Genomic DNA, 18,321 nt, shown 5'->3' with positions numbered 1-18,321 from the left:
CAATTTCTCATTAATGCAATTATCTAATCAACCAATCACATGGCAGTTGCTTCAATGCATTTAGGGGTGTGGTCCTGGTCAAGACAATCTCCTGAACTCCAAACTGAATGTCAGAATGGGAAAGAAAGGTGATTTAAGCAATTTTGAGTGTGGCATGGTTTTTGGTGCCAGACTGAGGTCTGAGTATTTCGCAGTCTGCTCAGTTACTGGGATTTTCACACAGCCATTTCTAGGGTTTACAAAGAATGGTGTGAAAAGGGAAAAACATCCAGTATGCGGCAGTCCTGTGGGCGAAAATGCCTTGTTGATGCTAGAGGTCAAAGGAGAATGGGCCGACTGATTCAAGCTGATAGAAGGGCAACTTCGACTGAAATAACCACCACTCGTTACAACCGAGGTATGCAGCAAAGCATTTGTGAAGCCACAACACGCACAACCTTGAGGCGGATGGGCTACAACAGCAGAAGACCCCACCGGGTACCACTCATCTCCACTACAAATAGGAAACAGAGGCTACAATTTGCAAGAGCTCACCAAAATTGGACAGTTGAAGACTGGAAAAATGTTGCCTGGTTTGATGAGTCTCGATTTCTGTTGAGACATTCAGATGGTAGAGTCAGAATTTGGCATAAACAGAATGAGAACATGGATCCATCATGCCTTGTTACCACCATCATGCCTTGTTACCACTGTGCAGGCTGGTGGTGGTGGTGTAATGGTGTGGGGGATGTTTTCTTGGCACACTTTAGGCCCCTTAGTGCCAATTGGGCATCGTTTAAATGCCACGGCCTACCTGAACATTGTTTTTGACCATGTCCATCCCTTTATGGCCACCATGTACCCATCCTCTGATGGCTACTTCCAGCAGGATAATGCACCATGTCACAAAGCTCCAATCATTTCAAATTGGTTTCTTGAACATGACAATGAGTTCACTGTACTAAAATGGCCCCCACAGTCACCAGATCTCAACCAAATAGAGCATCTTTGGGATGTGGTGGAACGGGAGCTTCGTGCCCTGGATGTGCATCCCACAAATCTCCATCAACTGCAAGATGCTGTCCTATCAATATGGGCCAACATTTCTAAAGAATGCTTTCAGCACCTTGTTGAATCAATGCCACGTAGAATTAAGGCAGTTCAGAAGGTGAAAGGGGGTCAAACACAGTATTAGTATGGTGTTCCTAATAATCCTTTAGGTGAGTGTATATGCTTCCTTTAGGCAATATTATCAGGAAATATTCCATAAACTTTCATTGTTATGCAGATGATACTCAGTTATATCTATCGATCAAGCCAGATGAAACTCATCAGTTAGCCAAAACTTCAAATGTGCCTTGAGGCTGTTAAAACCTGGATGACCTGTAATTTCTAATGTTAAACTCAGATAAAACTGAAGTTATTGTTCTGGGGCCTAAGCACCTCCGTGACGCATTATGTAAAAATATAGTTTCCCTTGATGGCATCGCCCTGGCCTCCAGCACCACTGTGAGGAAACTTTGAGTTATCTTTGATCAGGACATGTCGTTTAAGTCTCACATTAGGCAAATTTCAAGGACCGCCTTTTTCACCTACGTAATATTGCGAAAATCAGGAACATCCTGTCTAAAAATGATGCAGAAAAACTAGTCCATGCATTTGTTACTTCTAGGCTGGATTACTGCAATTCCTTATTATCAGGCTGCTCGAAAAAGTCCATTAAGACTCTTCAGCTGACCAGAATGCTGCAGCACGTGTTCTGACAGGAACCAGGAAAAGAGATCATATTTCTCCTGTCTTAGCTTCTCTGCATTGGCTTCCAGTAAAATCCAGAATAGAATTTAAAATCATTCTTCTTACCTACAAAGCTCTTTATGGTCAGGCACCATCTTATCTTAAAGAGCTCATAGTACCTTACTACCCCACCAGAGCACTGCGCTCCCAGAATGCAGGGTTACTTGTGGTTCCTAGAGTCTCCAAAAGTCGACTAGGAGCCAGAGCGTTCAGCTATCAAGCTCCTCTCCTGTGGAACCAGGTTCCAGTTTGGGTTCAGGAGGCAGACACCATCTCCACATTTAAGAGTAGGCTTAAGACTTTCCTCTTTGATAAAGCTTATCGTTAGGGCTGGCTCAGGTGAGTCCTGAACCATCCCTTAGTTAGTAGGGGCGGCTGTGCGGGTTGGCCGTTAATCGCAAGGTCGGCGGTTCAATCCTCGGCTCCCCCTGGTTGCATGTCGAAGTGTCCTTGGGCAAGATAGAAGAAGAAGAAGAACCCCGAATTGCCCCCGGCGGCTGTGACGTGATTGATGTGAGGTCCTGCTCCTGAAACTCAGCTAATGAGCTCCACTAAATAAAAGAGGTCCTCAAAAGGAGCGACAGCCGTGAGAGAATGGAGAGAAAGGGTAAAAAGTGTGTTCATCATGGAGAAAAGCACAGCGAGGTTGCAGCTCAAGTCAGACAGGTTTGATCAAAGATGGTTACCAGTACTACAGACCTCTTTTATTTGTTTATTTAATTTTTTTATTTTTTCCTCAACTTTAATGGTATTTTATACTTACTACAGTACAATTGACAATGAAGGTATGTATTTATTGCTACATGTTGCTCAGGTTGTCTCCTTTGAAGACGGAAGAAGAAATGTTTAGAGATAAGATGTGAGGGCATGATTATGTGTTAGAAGTGAAACTGTCAGAGCATCTCCTAATGTGCGTTTGTAATGTATGTGTTGTATATATGTATGTTTGTCATTTCATGTGAAATTAAAAAAAAAGCTCTCAGTTCAACTCAAAATAAAGCATTGTTGCAAAAAACATTCTCACACTTTTATTTGGCAGGCAAAACAACTAAAGAGGAAGTGATTATGTGAGTCTATTTCAGCACCACTATTTATTTATTTGTATTTTTTGCCTCACAGCAAAAAGTTCCAGGCCTTTCTTTGTGGAGGTCGCATGTTCTCCCCATGTCTGGGGGGTTCTCTCCGGGCACTCTGGCTTCCTCCCACCATACACAGACATACAGGCTAGGTTAATTGGAAACTGTAAATTGTCTTTAGGTGTGAGTGTGACTGGTTGCATGCGTGTATGTGTGTTCCCTGTGTGTGTAACCTTAACCCTAACCGCATGACTTAACTTGAGTTGCAAATTTGAGGACTTATGAATTGCTTGACTAACATTCATAAAATACTTGAATTTGATTTGGTATTCATGATTGGAGGATTTCCCAGATCATTATAGTCTCCTTTACATCTAAAGTCTGAGGAAACAACCTATTCTACATCTAAATGGTAATGTCACATGCTAACATGCTCACAATGTCAACATTAACATTTGCTTATTAGCACTACAAGCTGAGGATGATGGGAATGTTTCTAGTTTTGCACGTATTTGATCATACAATAAAGACTTGGACAAATTAAAATGCTGACGATGGCGCTAAATGAAAATGTAAGGAGTCAGTTGTTGAGATATTTCAGTCAGACAGAAGAATTTTTTTATTTCAGTCAGACAGAAGAATTGTCATCCCACAGTCAGACAGAAGAATTGTCATCCCAACTGCCATACCGCTAGGGTGGCTAAAAATATATCAGATATACAAAGCAGACACTGTGTACTGTTGGAAAATGTAGACAATCTGATGTTTGTCTCCTGATGGCTGTTTTCCTCTGTCATCAACAGGTCAATCAGAGTGTCAGATAATTCTGGTCTTGAAATGCCATAAATCAATTAACGTCTGATCCTATTCCCTGTAATTGTTCCTTGCCTGCTTGAAAGTGTAAATCTCTGGATTTTGAAAAAAACATTCTTCTAAGGTTACCTCCTTCAAGCACAAATGTGATTCCATCACTTTTGACATACTATTGATCAGATTAGTGCAAGTTGCTGAGACGAAAACTATCCTCTCCCATCAATAAGTGGCTTGGGGTAGCTGCAAAGGTGAGAACATCCTTCTTCTCTGAGCTATTGTTTTACACTTCTGTCCTCAGTTTAAGGCTTTTCCCCCATTACCCTCCACTCCATTTCCTGGCACCATTTAGGAACATCAACTCTGCGCTTCTAAAGGTCTGCCTCTATGCTCTAAATGGAGCGATACAGTGTTATCGTTGGAGGTTCTCAAATCTGGGACACCAAAACAATTTATGATCTACGATCAGAATGTAAAACAAAGCATTGGAAAAAAAACAATAACTAGATGGCTTGCTAGCTATGAGTAATTGTAAATCATATGCAGTGTCATGCAGGCTAGTCAGTGACACTGACGGCTAAGGAAACCAACAGGTTAGGGCTCGCAGACACACGACACACCTTCTAAGTAGCCTAATCACACACACACACACACTCACACACACAAACATACACACATGCTCAGCAGTGACACTTCACAATTAAATAGATGGCCTACATTTTCTTGTAAACTGATCTGTTGCAAACAATGTCCTCTGAGAAGTTAAATCCACAACATGAGTTTTGTGCATTACTCGCTGGTGGTCAAAACATTAAATCTATAACATGAGTCATTCTTGAGTACCCTACTCTGGCATTCCTCCAGAGAATGTAGCAGGAAGTCTGCATTTTGCATTTGTTCTTGTCAACTAATTTTGCTTTAAATATACTTTACTTTCTATCTAAGTGAATTTATTTACACAGTGTGGATTTTTATTCACTATAAGAAAACTTAAACACAACATCATCAACAACAACTTTTAGCCCCTGTACAGCGTTTTATCTGAAATCTTATATTTAAACAGGGGTATTGTTTTCTATTTCTGACAATGCAAAACACTGTTTCTCTTCCTATTCCTTAAATCACAAGTTGCAACTTCTAATTTAAAGAATAGGAGGAGAAATAGTGTTGTTTCCAGTGCTTGAAGTGGACCAGAACGCTCTCCTCCGCCCTCTCCATATCTGTCGGCAGAGAAAGACGAGGGAGAAGAGAAGCTTAGGTGTCTTTCAAGCAGCCGTGTGCTGAATGTAGCTCGTCAGTGTGACTTGTCGTGAACTGACCAATCACAGCCTGGATGGGGCGAGACATTTAAAAGTGTTGACAGATAGGTGTCATTTACACTGGGGACACTGGGAACAGGTCAGAATCTGAATGTCTCCATCACTTTTTGAACGCTTTTGTTAAAAATGTTCTGAAACAGCAACAGCAACTAGAAATGTTAAATAACAATTGAAACAATGCACAAAAGGAAAACATGCAATGAAATTGAAATATAGAAGAAACAAATTTGCATTGTCCAAAAGCTGATTACTGAATACCTGTGACCTTAATTTAGTTTCCCTTCATATAAATAAAGACATTTCCTCCATAACTTGGTGCAGAAAAGGTGTTCAGAATGCAAGAAATTAAGTGGTTAATGCGCAAAGTCATTAATGTTATAATATCTACTAGTTTCATCTTGTGGTTGAGGAAAATGCACGGTAAGCATAGTTAAGTTAGGTGAGAGGACTGCATGACTTTTCATCCATGTACAGGTGAAATGCAACAAAGTAATAATATAATTTTGCTTTAAGGACAGATTACTTGTACTTTCCATAAAGCATTGTTGTAAAAAGCTGTCAGTACAACGTTGACAAATTATCACCTCATTAAGTTGTTGTATCAAACGTGTTAGCCAACACACAGAAACTTTAACATTCATTTATCTGACCAACCAGTGAATGTGTAATAATTAGGCCTACTCTCCTTTTAACTGTGGTTCTGTCTCCACCAACTCTTGAGGAACATATCTGATAGCTCTTTTGCAGCTAAATGTTCCATTAGTCCATACATACTAACTTTTCCTGCCTGCTGTTTGGTGCTGGGCATGTAGTGTACAGTATTTGTTTGTCTGTTTTTTTACTGAGAACAGCTGTTTGCCGCAGCACCAAATGAGGTTGATGAAAGCGGTAAGAAATCCACTACTTAAAACGTCATGTGAGTTACACCTCTGCTCCTGACAACAATTACAATTCAAACTGCTAGTTTTAGGCATTTAAAGAAATTGCTAATTTTATGTGAGGACATGAGTGCAATGCAAGGAAATACAGTACAAATATTGAACTAGGGATGACAGAAGTTAATTGGCAGAAAGCAACACATTAACTGCACCAACTTTTCATTTAGATTGGTATTGTCATGTTTACATAATGAAAAATATGCTATAATTACACACTGTAACAATCCTCCATGTCTTGTCTTCTCACTTTGCCATGGCTTTTATCTGCCAGATGACATTACCATCAAAAAATGTATGCGTTTGCATAGCGTTGCTATATGAACCACTTGGCCATGCAACATATTGAAAAGAAGATCCTGTTGAAAGAAACTTGTCTCCAGGGAAATAAGGTAGTGTTGGATTTAATCCAGCCCTATTTCAACACTTTCCCCACCAGAGAATTATTTTTAAATTAAGCCACCGCTAGCATTTTTGACCATATTTGCTAATCTTTCAAGATGCCCTGTCTCTCTCCTGGTTCTGCTCGAGGTTTCTGCCTCTTAGAAGGAAGTTTTTCCTTGCCTCTGTTGCCTAGTGCTGCTCTTGGTGGGAACTGTTGGGTTTCTGTAAATATCATCATAGAGTACGGTCTAGACCTGCTCTTTTATGAAAAGCGCTCTGATACAACCGTTGTTGTGATTTGGCGCTATATTAATAAAATTGAATTGAATATTTTGTTCTATGAATATGAAAACAGTGAATACATCAAAAGAAATAAGATAGCTTCTGTTTTTAATAGTGCTGGGAAATTATTAAAAATTTTATTTGCATTGTTATGCTCAAAATTGAATAATGAATTCTAAAGTAGTGTATTGCGCACTTTTAATTTGAATGTACTGCTATGTACACAAAAGTGCAATAACATGGTTTGCAAACACTTTTTAAAAATTCCCTTTATTATTCTCTTTACACAGTAGCAATAAAATATTTCTTGTAAATCTCAACTTAAACATTAATGTAATCAAATCAAATATTAAACCAAAGCTATTTGCCAGTGCCAGGGCATTACCTTTTATCTAGCTTGTTAAGACAAGTTACCATCAGGGTCCAATTTTCTTGTGTTTTTTTCTGAACAGGTCTCAGCAGAATTTTTTTCTTTTATCAGGGAGCAGCAGAAACAGTCTAGGGACTTTGTTTGGTATGGCGCGTTATGTTAAACTGTCGTGGTTGTGCTCGTCTCACGCACACGATCTGCCGAAGTTGAATTGTCTTGAACTTTTTGTACGTGACGCGCAGCACAAATCATTGGAAGAGAGACTGATCCTTGCTGTCTGTGAGTTTCCAGAATCTATTACTGTTTACTAAATAGTTATCAGGACATCAACAGGAGGGAATTTGCATGGCAGAGCATCCCTGTAAAACTAGATGTAGGCCTACCAGGTAAAGTTATGTATAATTGCACACAGAAGCCGTTGCCATGGTTACACTAGAGTGCCTGCTGTTTACTTGTGGAGCGCTTGTCTCCCTTTCTGTTTACCTGAGAGAACCAGTGGGGCCATGCGACTATGTTGTGATCTTAAGGAGGTTCCTAAGATCAACATCTTCTCCAATACTAACCAGCATGCAGTGTGTGGATATCCACTTCGCTATGGCATTTGATCGCTTGTCTTGCTTTTGTTTATCTGGGCTACTTCTCCCACTTGCTGCAGCTGCCAAAGCCTCCCTCCGCTGCAGAAATTACAGATGCGGTCTGAGTCTGACTTTTTTTTTTGCCACAATCAAGACACACAAACAATCTTTAGTGAGTTTTTAACCAAACAACAAAAAGGCAGGTTCAGTCAGGCAGATTGGGCCCAAGCGAGGCCCCTTTGTATCTGAACAGAACTGTGGGCCCGGGGGGCTGCACCGTCTGTCCCCAACTCCCGCTCTCTCCTCTACAGGGGTCACCACAACCTTTACAGTAGTATGACATCTTCTTTTCATGCACAAACCCTGCATCTTCTGGTTGGCTGCTGCTTTTTGGGAATTGGCAGTGTGTGCAAACAAGTGCAAAATTGTTATCTAGTTTTTTCCTAGCGTCTACCTAAAAAGCTGTTTTTATATTAAATAAGAATAATAATTGTTTCAAGACATACCAGATTTTTTGGCCATTGATTGGCAAATCACCAACGCCCATTGGGTGTGTGGTATAATTAACATAGGGAATTTGGAAACACTACTATTGCAAATTACTCCTTGGACTCAGGATCTGAATGTAATTCCAACAAGCCATCAAGTGGAATGTAGTGTGTGCCAGTGAGTCTGGCAACTGGACTTTGGGACAAGAGATAAAACAAACCATATTAATGTTAATATGAAAGTGCTGAAGTGATCATTGTATGTTAAATTCAGTCATTTTTTATTACTAAATGTCTCATAGATTTCACGGTGGATTGTGAGAATTGTTTGTTTTGTTGGCTGGAGCTCTACTGCAGAGCAGTGTGTAACAACAATACATTGTATTGGTGTGTCTGATCAGGACTACTGCATCAGATGTAGGATACTCTGAATGGTATGTTTTGGCTCATGTATAGTGACATATCGAGACAGATGACTTTATTGAAATTGAGAGGAAAACTGGGAGTGTTGATATATAAATATTAGGAAATTAGATTAAAGCTCTTATGGATGATGAATGCTTGAGAATATATTGAAAGAATTTGTCCAGTTAAACATTTTTGTCCAGCTGTTTGTCAGAAAAATGTTAGGAGAATGGTGGTAAGGCCAAGAATGCATTCCACTGGTGCTCCCTATCCCAAAGTAGTCCGAAAGGAGCAGTCCGGCCTAAAGGACTAAGATTGAGAGACAAAAAAAAAAAGTTTGTTACTCCTGTTGTTTGTGAAACCAGCTATTTTTAATCTTGCCCTAAAGAAAAACTTGCTTGACTTTGTATCACCTTTTTAATCTTTTTGTCTTTTTAAATGTTTGGACCTGTCCAGGGTGTACCCCGCCTTTCGCCCAATGTCAGCTGGGATTGGCTCCAGCCCCCCGTGACCCTGTATGCAGGATAAGTGGTTGACGATGGATGGAATATGTTTGATTTTTTTATCAACCTATTTATCAGTTATTTTTTTGATTTTTAAATCAGTGTAATCAGTTTTTGTTACAAACAATAAAAAGCTATTAATTCAATTGCTTTGTTTTATATGGTTTATAGAACCAATGAAAAGATTTAATGTAGGCTCTGTATAGCCAATGGAATGTATTGCCAATGACACAGATATAAACGTCTTTTTAGACCGATTGAGGTTACTGGGACATGTGAATCATTTTTACTTTATATGAGCATTTGCTTTGTGCTGTGCCACATTTCTTACACACAACTAATAACTACTAGAAACACAAGTGAATTGATAAATGCAGCCATGAATGTTATGGATACAGCAATGAATTGAAACTGAACTGAAAACTTTTTGAGGATCAGTTAAAACAGATAAATGCATAACTTTGGCATTGGTCAATGAAATTGCCTTTTTGTACCGTTCAGCAAATGAGAGGTAAGTTGAGAAGCATAAGTCAAATATTTATGATTCCATATTGTGAAGTACTGAAGGAAGATCGGTCCTGAGCTAAGGCTAAATTATCTTTAGCAATAGCATATAGCATCAATCACTGTTTGGCTGTTATGGCATGTTTGGATGCGCTTGATCCTATCCTTGATGTGCAGTTCTGCCAGCTGGTTCTTCTTGTGGAGTTCCCAAGAGATTGCGCTTCTTCTGCCATTGTTTAATGCCGTATGGTGACTCGGCTTGAATTGGTTGTCTCTGGGGAGATGGTGATGCGATGTCATCAGTGTGAAACTCTACTGCACCCACCCCAGGTCTAGTCTGCCTTTATTACTTTCTTGTTCTAATTTCCTTCTTATAGAATTAATAAAGTTTGAGTGGCTAGGGGTGAGCCACACATCAGCAACATGTGGCGGTAGAACAGGGGGAGAGAGAGAGTTGTAAACAGTGTTACATTTGAACATGCTGTACTTATTACGGGGCACTAAGCACTGTCCGGAAGGACAGAGCTGAGAAACAGCCCAATAGTAAAAGGTTTTAAGAGTCAAATTGTGAATGAAGTTGTATGAGTAAGGTTGGCTTTGTTGTTTCACACAAACAATAGGTTAGTACTGCGTTGTCCATTTGTTGTAATGCTTGTGACGGCTGATCCCAACTGGTAAGCTTTGTTAGCTTTGTCGCAGGGTGCCGCAGTCAGTCTGTAGAGAAGGAAGAGATGGATTAAGTCTGTGTGTGAACGAGTGTGCCAGTGAATGGCAGCAGAGCAGAGCAGAGAGAAACTAAAACTAAAACTTTAGTTAAGCAGTAATGTACAGTATAAGTTACAGTAGCCAGTGGAAGACTGCAGCTTCTCAAGACTAAAGTGGAGCTCAAGTGTGTTGCTTGCCATCTGTTGAAGAAATATCGAAAGGGGTTAGCCCCGAGGTTAGCATTGACTTCGGACCTTCTGTGCTTCCGGACTACTTTCTGGGAGCCGAACAGGAATGGTTATTGTGGGTACATTTGTGAAAGGACCACCAGTTTTGCTAGGACAGTGGGATGTTTTGTGTTGATTCATAATATAAAATGGTATACTAGGTAGCCTAAAATTACCGGTGATATTCCTTTTGTGGATTGAGGCAGCCTCAGTTGCTTTCTCTCTTCATGTAATCCCAGACAGACTAGATGACGTTGAGGTCAGGGCTCTGCTCCCTTTTTCTGCATCCAAATTCCTATGTTTTACATTTATTGCTAGTCCTATTATTATTAGGTGTCATGGCGGCGAAAATTCGCCATGAATTCGCCATGAAACCGGAAGTTGTTATAACTGCAGTGTACATGCTCACATCTGTACCAGATTCCACATGTTTCATAAGGGTCACACCTTGAAGACAGCCTACTAGCAACAGGAGGAAGTAAGCCCTTTGTGAAAAAGATTATTTGATTTACACGGCATTTTCACAGCATGGTGCACACTTCATGTACCGGTATGCAACATATAACGAGCAGGCTTTAATGTGCTTTAATTACTATTAATATTACTTTAATTATCTGTACCATCGTTAATTTTGTGGAACACTAATACTTTCACTGTTTGTATTATCTCTCTCTCTCCCTCACTCCTAACTGGTTGCGGCAGATGACCCACCCTGAGCCATGGTTCTGATCGAGGTTGTCAAGTGCTTCCTCATGGTGAGAATTATGTTTCAACCTGCATAGTGAATTGGTGATCATTAGCACCTGTTTGGTGGAATCGTTTAATCATACACCTGATGATACGCCTATAAAATCCCTGACTTTGTGCAAGTGTACCTCGAAGAATTGTTGCTGAAGGCAAGGGTGGTCACACCAAATGTTGATATGATTTTGATTTTTCCACTGTTCACTCACTTTGGATTTTGTTCATTGATAAATTTATTAACACATCCATATTTGAAAGTGACCACCACATTCTCACTCTCAACTCGTCACATACGGACACTTGCTCAAGACCCGTCTCCGATCAAGTTAGAAATAATAAGTATACAACGTCCGGTGACACTGAAAATAAAAGTACTTGTTAATGTTACGTCAGAAGTTGTGGATGCATTGGCCAGCTCTGAAATGTGTGATATTGGAAGATTAATACACTTATTTAAGAAACAAAAGCAGGAACACAGTGTAATTTTTGGACTGTATTGACCATGAACTGTCATTTCATGTTCACAGCAAAATTCCTGCCGCTCTTGTAATATCAGTTCATATGACCCTTTTGTGATCTGTGGTTGGGTAATGGTACTGCAGAAATACTGCTTGCATTGTTTCCTACACATTTGTAAGTGGATCATCGAAAATATTTGAAAATGTTTTTATCAACATGACATGACTCACCGGGATTAATTTGCTCAATTACAAATTTTAAGTCACGAATTGCTAATGGTGTGTGTGTGGTTTGCATTTGTACAACAATGGTTCTTTCTATGTTTTTTTTTGTGGGAATCAACCTCAATCTCTTGTGAAGTTGGAGAAAGCCAGAGTAGGGGAAGAGTTGAGGAGAGGAATAGGTAGGGGTAGGGTCAGTGGGAGCACAAAAACGAGATGCAGAGCTGTTATGGTCAGAGAAGACATTGAACCGGATGACCAGTAGGCTGCAGGAGCTGCAGGAGAGAAATGCAGGTTTATTTGTCAACATTCCTTCAGAAAAAGTATTACTACATAAAAGTATTTGTTTGTTTTGTTTATGTTGTTTATGAAAAAAATCCTGACAGCACACCCATGCCTTGGTTGCATAGAACGATGTCTTTGCCATTTATGATGACCAAGAGTGGAGCAGCGACAGTACATGCATGCAACATACAGTTTGTACCGTGGCAGCAAGGACGCATAGGCTGTGGCAACAGAATTATTATTCCCAACTGCTGTGTCAGAGATGCATTTCCTGACCCAGTACACTGGCTTCAGGGTGCACTGCCTTATGTGAAATACTTAATCATCATATCCTGCTTTTGTAAACAGTTTTCTATAGTTACATTTCTTATGTATGTGCAATGTCAACAGATGTTGACTTCTTGATTGATGTTATTTTTTCCCTTAGAAACATTTTTCTTTTTACGTCTCTTGAATTATTTACAAACATGTCTGCACAGCTATCAAAGCATGGACAATTAACATTCACTTAGGGGACCACCCTCTCCCTGTAGAACGTGAGTCCTGATGTTGGTGCAAGCAATCCACATGCATCTGGGCTCATCAGGCCTAGAGTCTGTCCCTTCCACTTCCCAGCCTCTTGGCAAGAATGACATTCTGTTCTATCTATTGGGTAGTACACAACTCTTGTACTAAACACCTACAGCATGTGTCCATTATGGTTATGTGCAGGAAGGTGGTGGTTGTGGAAATTGTACTTAATTGCTGCATGCAAAGTCTGTGTTTTATAAAATGGTGGGCCGTCGGAAAACCTCTTTCTTGCATACAAGAACATGGTTTTGAAAATTCTCCAAATCTTAAGTTGTACTGTTTAGGGAAATAAAACAAAAAAGCCTCATCAGTGACGGTGATAATTCTCAGTAAAATATGACACTGCAGGAAAAAGCATCAGATACAGCTTCTTTTCAGGCATTCTGGATTGCAAAGCAAGACACTGAACATGGGAAATCTGCAGGTAAGTACGCAACAGTTGTTTCAGAAATATTTATTTAGTAATAAATAAATTTAGTTGACAAGGACACTGACAATTTATATTATAAATATGAGCAAACACTGATATGTGTGCATATAAAACTACAAAACATACTAGCATTTCCATGACTGTAGAGGTAACCCTGAAGATGGTGAACTTTTTGACATCCCTCAACCAACACTTAAAACAGTAATTCCATGGTGAGCTGCTGTAACAACACATTATGTTATTGTGAGTAAAATAACTGATTTCATTCACAGCAACAACAAAAAGCCCAGGCATAATGGTTTAAATTGTCTTGCTTTATCCACAGCTTAGATTGACTACTGTCCTCCACTGGCTCATGCTCATAGCAACCACATGCCCACATGTGTTAAATGTGGACATAACGTAGGACATCATCCCACATCATCTTCAAAAAGAGAACATTATATACTCAACATACAGAATATACTGTCCTGAGTACAGGACGCAAAATTTTGATTTCAGCATGACAAGCAAAGTAAAATTGATATACAGTTTACATTTTTTCCCTCCCACATACCAAGAACTGCTTGCAGCAGAAGTGGTTCACAATATGCTTGATCCATGCCATGATTGCAGTCTGGTCCCTTACTGTGCTGGCCTGATTGCAAGACACTTTCAATATGCTGCTGTAAAAGGTTGTTGTTTTTGCTATAAGGTGTGTCAACATGTTAACCTCACATATTTTGCAAAAACATTGAGACTAACAGAAACCTTGGTCGAGAGTGTGAAATAAATTTGTAAAAGTGCATACCCGTTGTAGCTTCTTGCCTAGATGTCAAGGGAATGTTGAAGACCCCATGCTTTATACTATTTTCCGCGTTCTGCATCTGTAACAAACAAAAAAGCCTTTACAGTCACACAACTACCAAGACAAAATCAACAATCCTAATGATACATTATTTTACTTACTTACTAAACTATGCTGTTATCTGTACATGGGCATCGGTGTCCTTTATAATTATGGAATTGCTGTTAGTTTACTGCTTGTCAATGGTCATAATATGCACAATGTCTCTAGAGTATTGTTCTATGGTTGTGTATGTGTAACTGTGTACAGTAGTCCTGCGTAAAACGAAGAAATCATCATACCTGGTGAATCTGTTATTCCATCTCCTAATGAATAGAAAATATTGGAATATTACCTTCAAGGTACCATATTAGCAAACCACAGACATGTCGATTTAATGATGGTTGACTACAGTTAAAATACTGTCTAGGACAACAACATGGTCCTTCTGATGCAGAGGGGTTGAAACGTCAGCTCTGCTCCTTTCCCAGAAATGTTCCACTGGTTCAATGTAGTATGTGTCCTGTATCTTGAAGAAAGTTGATTAAGCTACCTTTCTATTTGCATAAATTGAATAAGGAGTGCAATCTCATGTACTTTCAGAAGATATATACATTACAGAAACGTTGTAAGTACATCATCAGTCTTAGTCAGATCAGAATTACTATGATTTATATGATTCATAGATCTTCTGTCTGTAACACTCAAAATCACTGTCAAGCACTGGCATTGTAATGGCCATACTCAGCGTTCCACCGGCAATAGCTGCACTTTGTCTGCGCACATCTTCACACACCTTTACCAGCCATTATTCTCCCCTCCTCCATGGATGTATATAGTGAATAGGAAACTCTTCATTCCCAAATTAAATGATAACAATGTGATCAACACAATTCAGGATGTCCTGAAACACTTGTTTACAAACTCTGTTCAAGGAAAAACATACCTATATGTATGTGCCTAACATACCACAGTCTGACTCTTCCGATAGATAGCGTGAAATTTAGTGTACAACAGCAATGTAAGTCTGGGATCTCTGGTTTCTGTAACAATCTTGGCAGCTATAATTTACGTGCTAACCTTAAACAAAACTCAGCAGAGTTATAACAGTGAAAGTTATGTTCTAAAAGTAAGTCTTGAAGTCAACATGCATGATTAAACATTGCACACAACTCAGCTCTTTTAGCTCACGCCAACAAGTAAAATCCTGTCTGATATTTACTCTTGCTCTGTCTGTCTTTTTCTTTTCCTCACTTCCTCCGTCAATGTCTTTTTCGGTCTCTTCTTAGCCTCTGCCATGATATCCACTCTGAGAATACCGAGCTAGCTTCTTATAGCAAGCTTGCTGTAGAGTCTTTGTTGATGTCTGACATGGTGCCGTAAAGCATTATGCTATTCTTGCTATTTTCCTGCTGACATAGTGCCGTAGAAAGCCCCCCCGGCCCGGAGCTGCAATGATAGAGATGTCATTCAACCTATTACAAGTTAGTCTGCCATCAAAATGATTAGCTGTTGTTTTAAGATAAACCTACTACACAATGTTGCTTTTAGGTGACTGAAGGTCATAGTTCATCCACCTTTTGCTACATCAGTTATGAAGACAAAGCACACTCTCTCTCAGCCACCAGTCAGATTGTCAGTAGGACTGTAAAGAGAGCAAGCAGTCTGAGTCAGGGCTGACACACAGATTGCCTGCTGAGCTGAATCAATTCCATTCGACTGAGTTTGATTTGAAGTCTGTGCACTTTTTCCTTCTTTGTGTCATACAGCTTAGTGAAGGAGCTCTATACGTGTGTGTGTTTGTGTTTGTATGCACACATCTGACTGTGTTCATATGCAGCCAATGTTGATGTGTGTAGACTCTGTGCAATATTGTGCTATCTGATGGGAGTATATCACTATTGTGTAAATCATTTTATTAAAGGAGTAGTTTGGAAAATGCAGTGCAATTGGTCAGGACATGGTCAGCCTAGCTTAGCATAAATATGTCACGGCCCTCCCTGCTGTGAACGCCTGACAAGTGTGTGTGAGAATGTTTTTTGTTTAGGTTGTTCCCTTTGGTGTGGCTGTTGTGTTTTGTTTTGGCTCTTTTTTACTTTCTCCCTCTCTCCCTCATCTCCTGGTCTGCATGGTAGTTGGGGTGTGTGATTGTCGCCTGTGGAGCTGATTGCACACACCTGCATCTAATCCTGTTGACGCACCTGATTCCCGCTCCCTCGGGCTCCAGTTGTATTTAAGTGGCACCCTGACATCCTGTCCTTGCCGGATCATCAGTTGTACTTGTACATCTTGACTACCAGCTCTCTGAACTTGTCTTTAGTACCTGTTTTTCCTGCCCGTTTGTCAACCTGTCGCTGACCTGTTTTTTCTGTGCTCAGGAACTCTGACCGGACCCGTCTGGAACCAATACTCACCCCCATTGGAGGACTTCTGGATTGTACTCCCCTGCCAGTTACCTGTCAGCTCCCCTAGCCTTTTCTCACGCTCACCAGCCAGTCTGCTCACCAGCTCCCCTTGCCAGCTCTGCTCTGCCTGCCCTGGCCCCCATCAGCCACTACCTGCTCTGCCTCTCTATCTGAATAAATTTCTGAAAATCTGTCTGCAGCGGCCATTTTATTTCTGGGTCTTTATCTGAATCATGACAAAAGACTCAAAGCAGGGGAATCGGCTAGCCTGGTTCTGTCCAAAGTTTCAAAACAAGCCTTGTAGGCTTCTGTTTTTATGCCCAGTTGTTACATATTTCATTAAAATGCTACTGTTAAACTAATAATGTAACAATTTGCATAGAAAGTAACAAATTGTTAACTTTTGTGCAAAAGTGTACAATTATTCACACTTTTATTACATCATAGTCATATTACATTACAATTTTTACTGCAGTATGCGCACATTACCTCTAGTTATTACATTAAGAGTTACTACCAACACTTCTAAAGCTGCCATATAGGAATACCCCTGCACTTATATGGTCGAATAAAATACTGACATGGAAATCCTGGGCATACAGATTGCTAAACTGAGCCTACAGCGTTGGGGACTATTTGACGTAAGGCTTCTCAAATATCCATCTGGCCTACCGAATAAAATCAGGGAATTATAAAAAATTAGGTAATGTAATGCAATATTTGATCGTCACATTTCTGCTTGAGGCTAGCGGCTCAAGCATACATTAACCACTACTAGCATAACACCTCACAATGTTGGTGGTCAAGTTGCATTGTGGGTGGGTCTGACACTGATTATTAATCTGTGTTCTCATTCACTGGGTATAAATATCAAAGAGGTTAGGGTTAGAATTACAACGAATGCAAAATAAATGAATGCTTCTCCAAATATTTTAAGATTTTATTTATGTGTGCACACTATTTATTGATCTGTGCGCTCAGTTAATTAATCCATTGCCATATGACCCATCAGACCGTTCTCATCTCAGGGCATGCAATACCAACGCTTTCAGAAAAAGTGACAAAACTTGACACCAAAACTACCCTTCAGTGTCTCATAGAGACGCATCTGGAAGCGTCTCTACAAGACGCCCTGGGGCATATCGTGCAGACCGGAATTACGTGCTAGCTTGCTAGCTAGCTACGTTCGTGTTAAAGGTGTTGACAGCCCCCGAAGCCCCCTATACTTACCACAACCATCAGAAATGTCAGCACCTAAAACTAAGTCACTGACTTTATGCATGTCGACCAGCTAACCCTACAGCTGTGCTAGCAGGTAGGGTTAGCCTCCCCTGTGTTGCTGGGACATAGCAAACGGTGGCGTTTCATACGGACGCTGAAAGGTACCTTTAGTGTAAAATACTTACGCTTTGTCACACTGTCTGAAAGCGCCAGTTATGATGCATTGAGATGAGAATGTGTTGGACCCATCGCAAGGGTTTGCAGTCTTATTCATAGAATATGCTGTACTTGTTTTGAAGACAATTTGTAGATTTAAGGTTAGTTACAGTACATTAGGGTGACCTGACGTCCCCGTTTTCTGGAGACAGTTCCTGGTTTTGGTGGCCTGTCTCCGTCTGGAGTTGTCCCTGGAAATGTCCCCGTTTTTAAATGTGTTAAACATAGACTGTATAAGGCGTTAACAGACCTGAAATCAGATTTTACGTGACAGAAAGACTGGACAGCAGAGCACACAGGTGTCGTGCCAAAAACTGATTGCTGTACGTAGCATGTTAAAGTTAACCCGATCGCCCAATCTATTTGCGACTACAGCTGCATCTGGATCAAAAAGACATAATGTGCAAATAAACATCACCTTATGTCTGTGCTAATAGCAAAGGTATGTATTTGTGAAACTTTACCATTTCTTTTCACGGAATAATCACAATTGTGGCTAAATAAGTGTTTTCAGTGTAACCAGGCCTGACATTTACGTGATTATAGGCAATAATTGAAGCTTGTTGTTGCAGATGGAAAATGTGTTTG

Source organism: Micropterus salmoides, unplaced genomic scaffold (assembly GCF_014851395.1).
Source record: "Micropterus salmoides isolate LMB-PRFRI ecotype aquatic unplaced genomic scaffold, ASM1485139v1 Ms_hic_scaffold_13, whole genome shotgun sequence".
NCBI lineage: Eukaryota > Metazoa > Chordata > Actinopteri > Centrarchiformes > Centrarchidae > Micropterus > Micropterus salmoides.
This window is presented reverse-complemented; position numbering follows the sequence as displayed.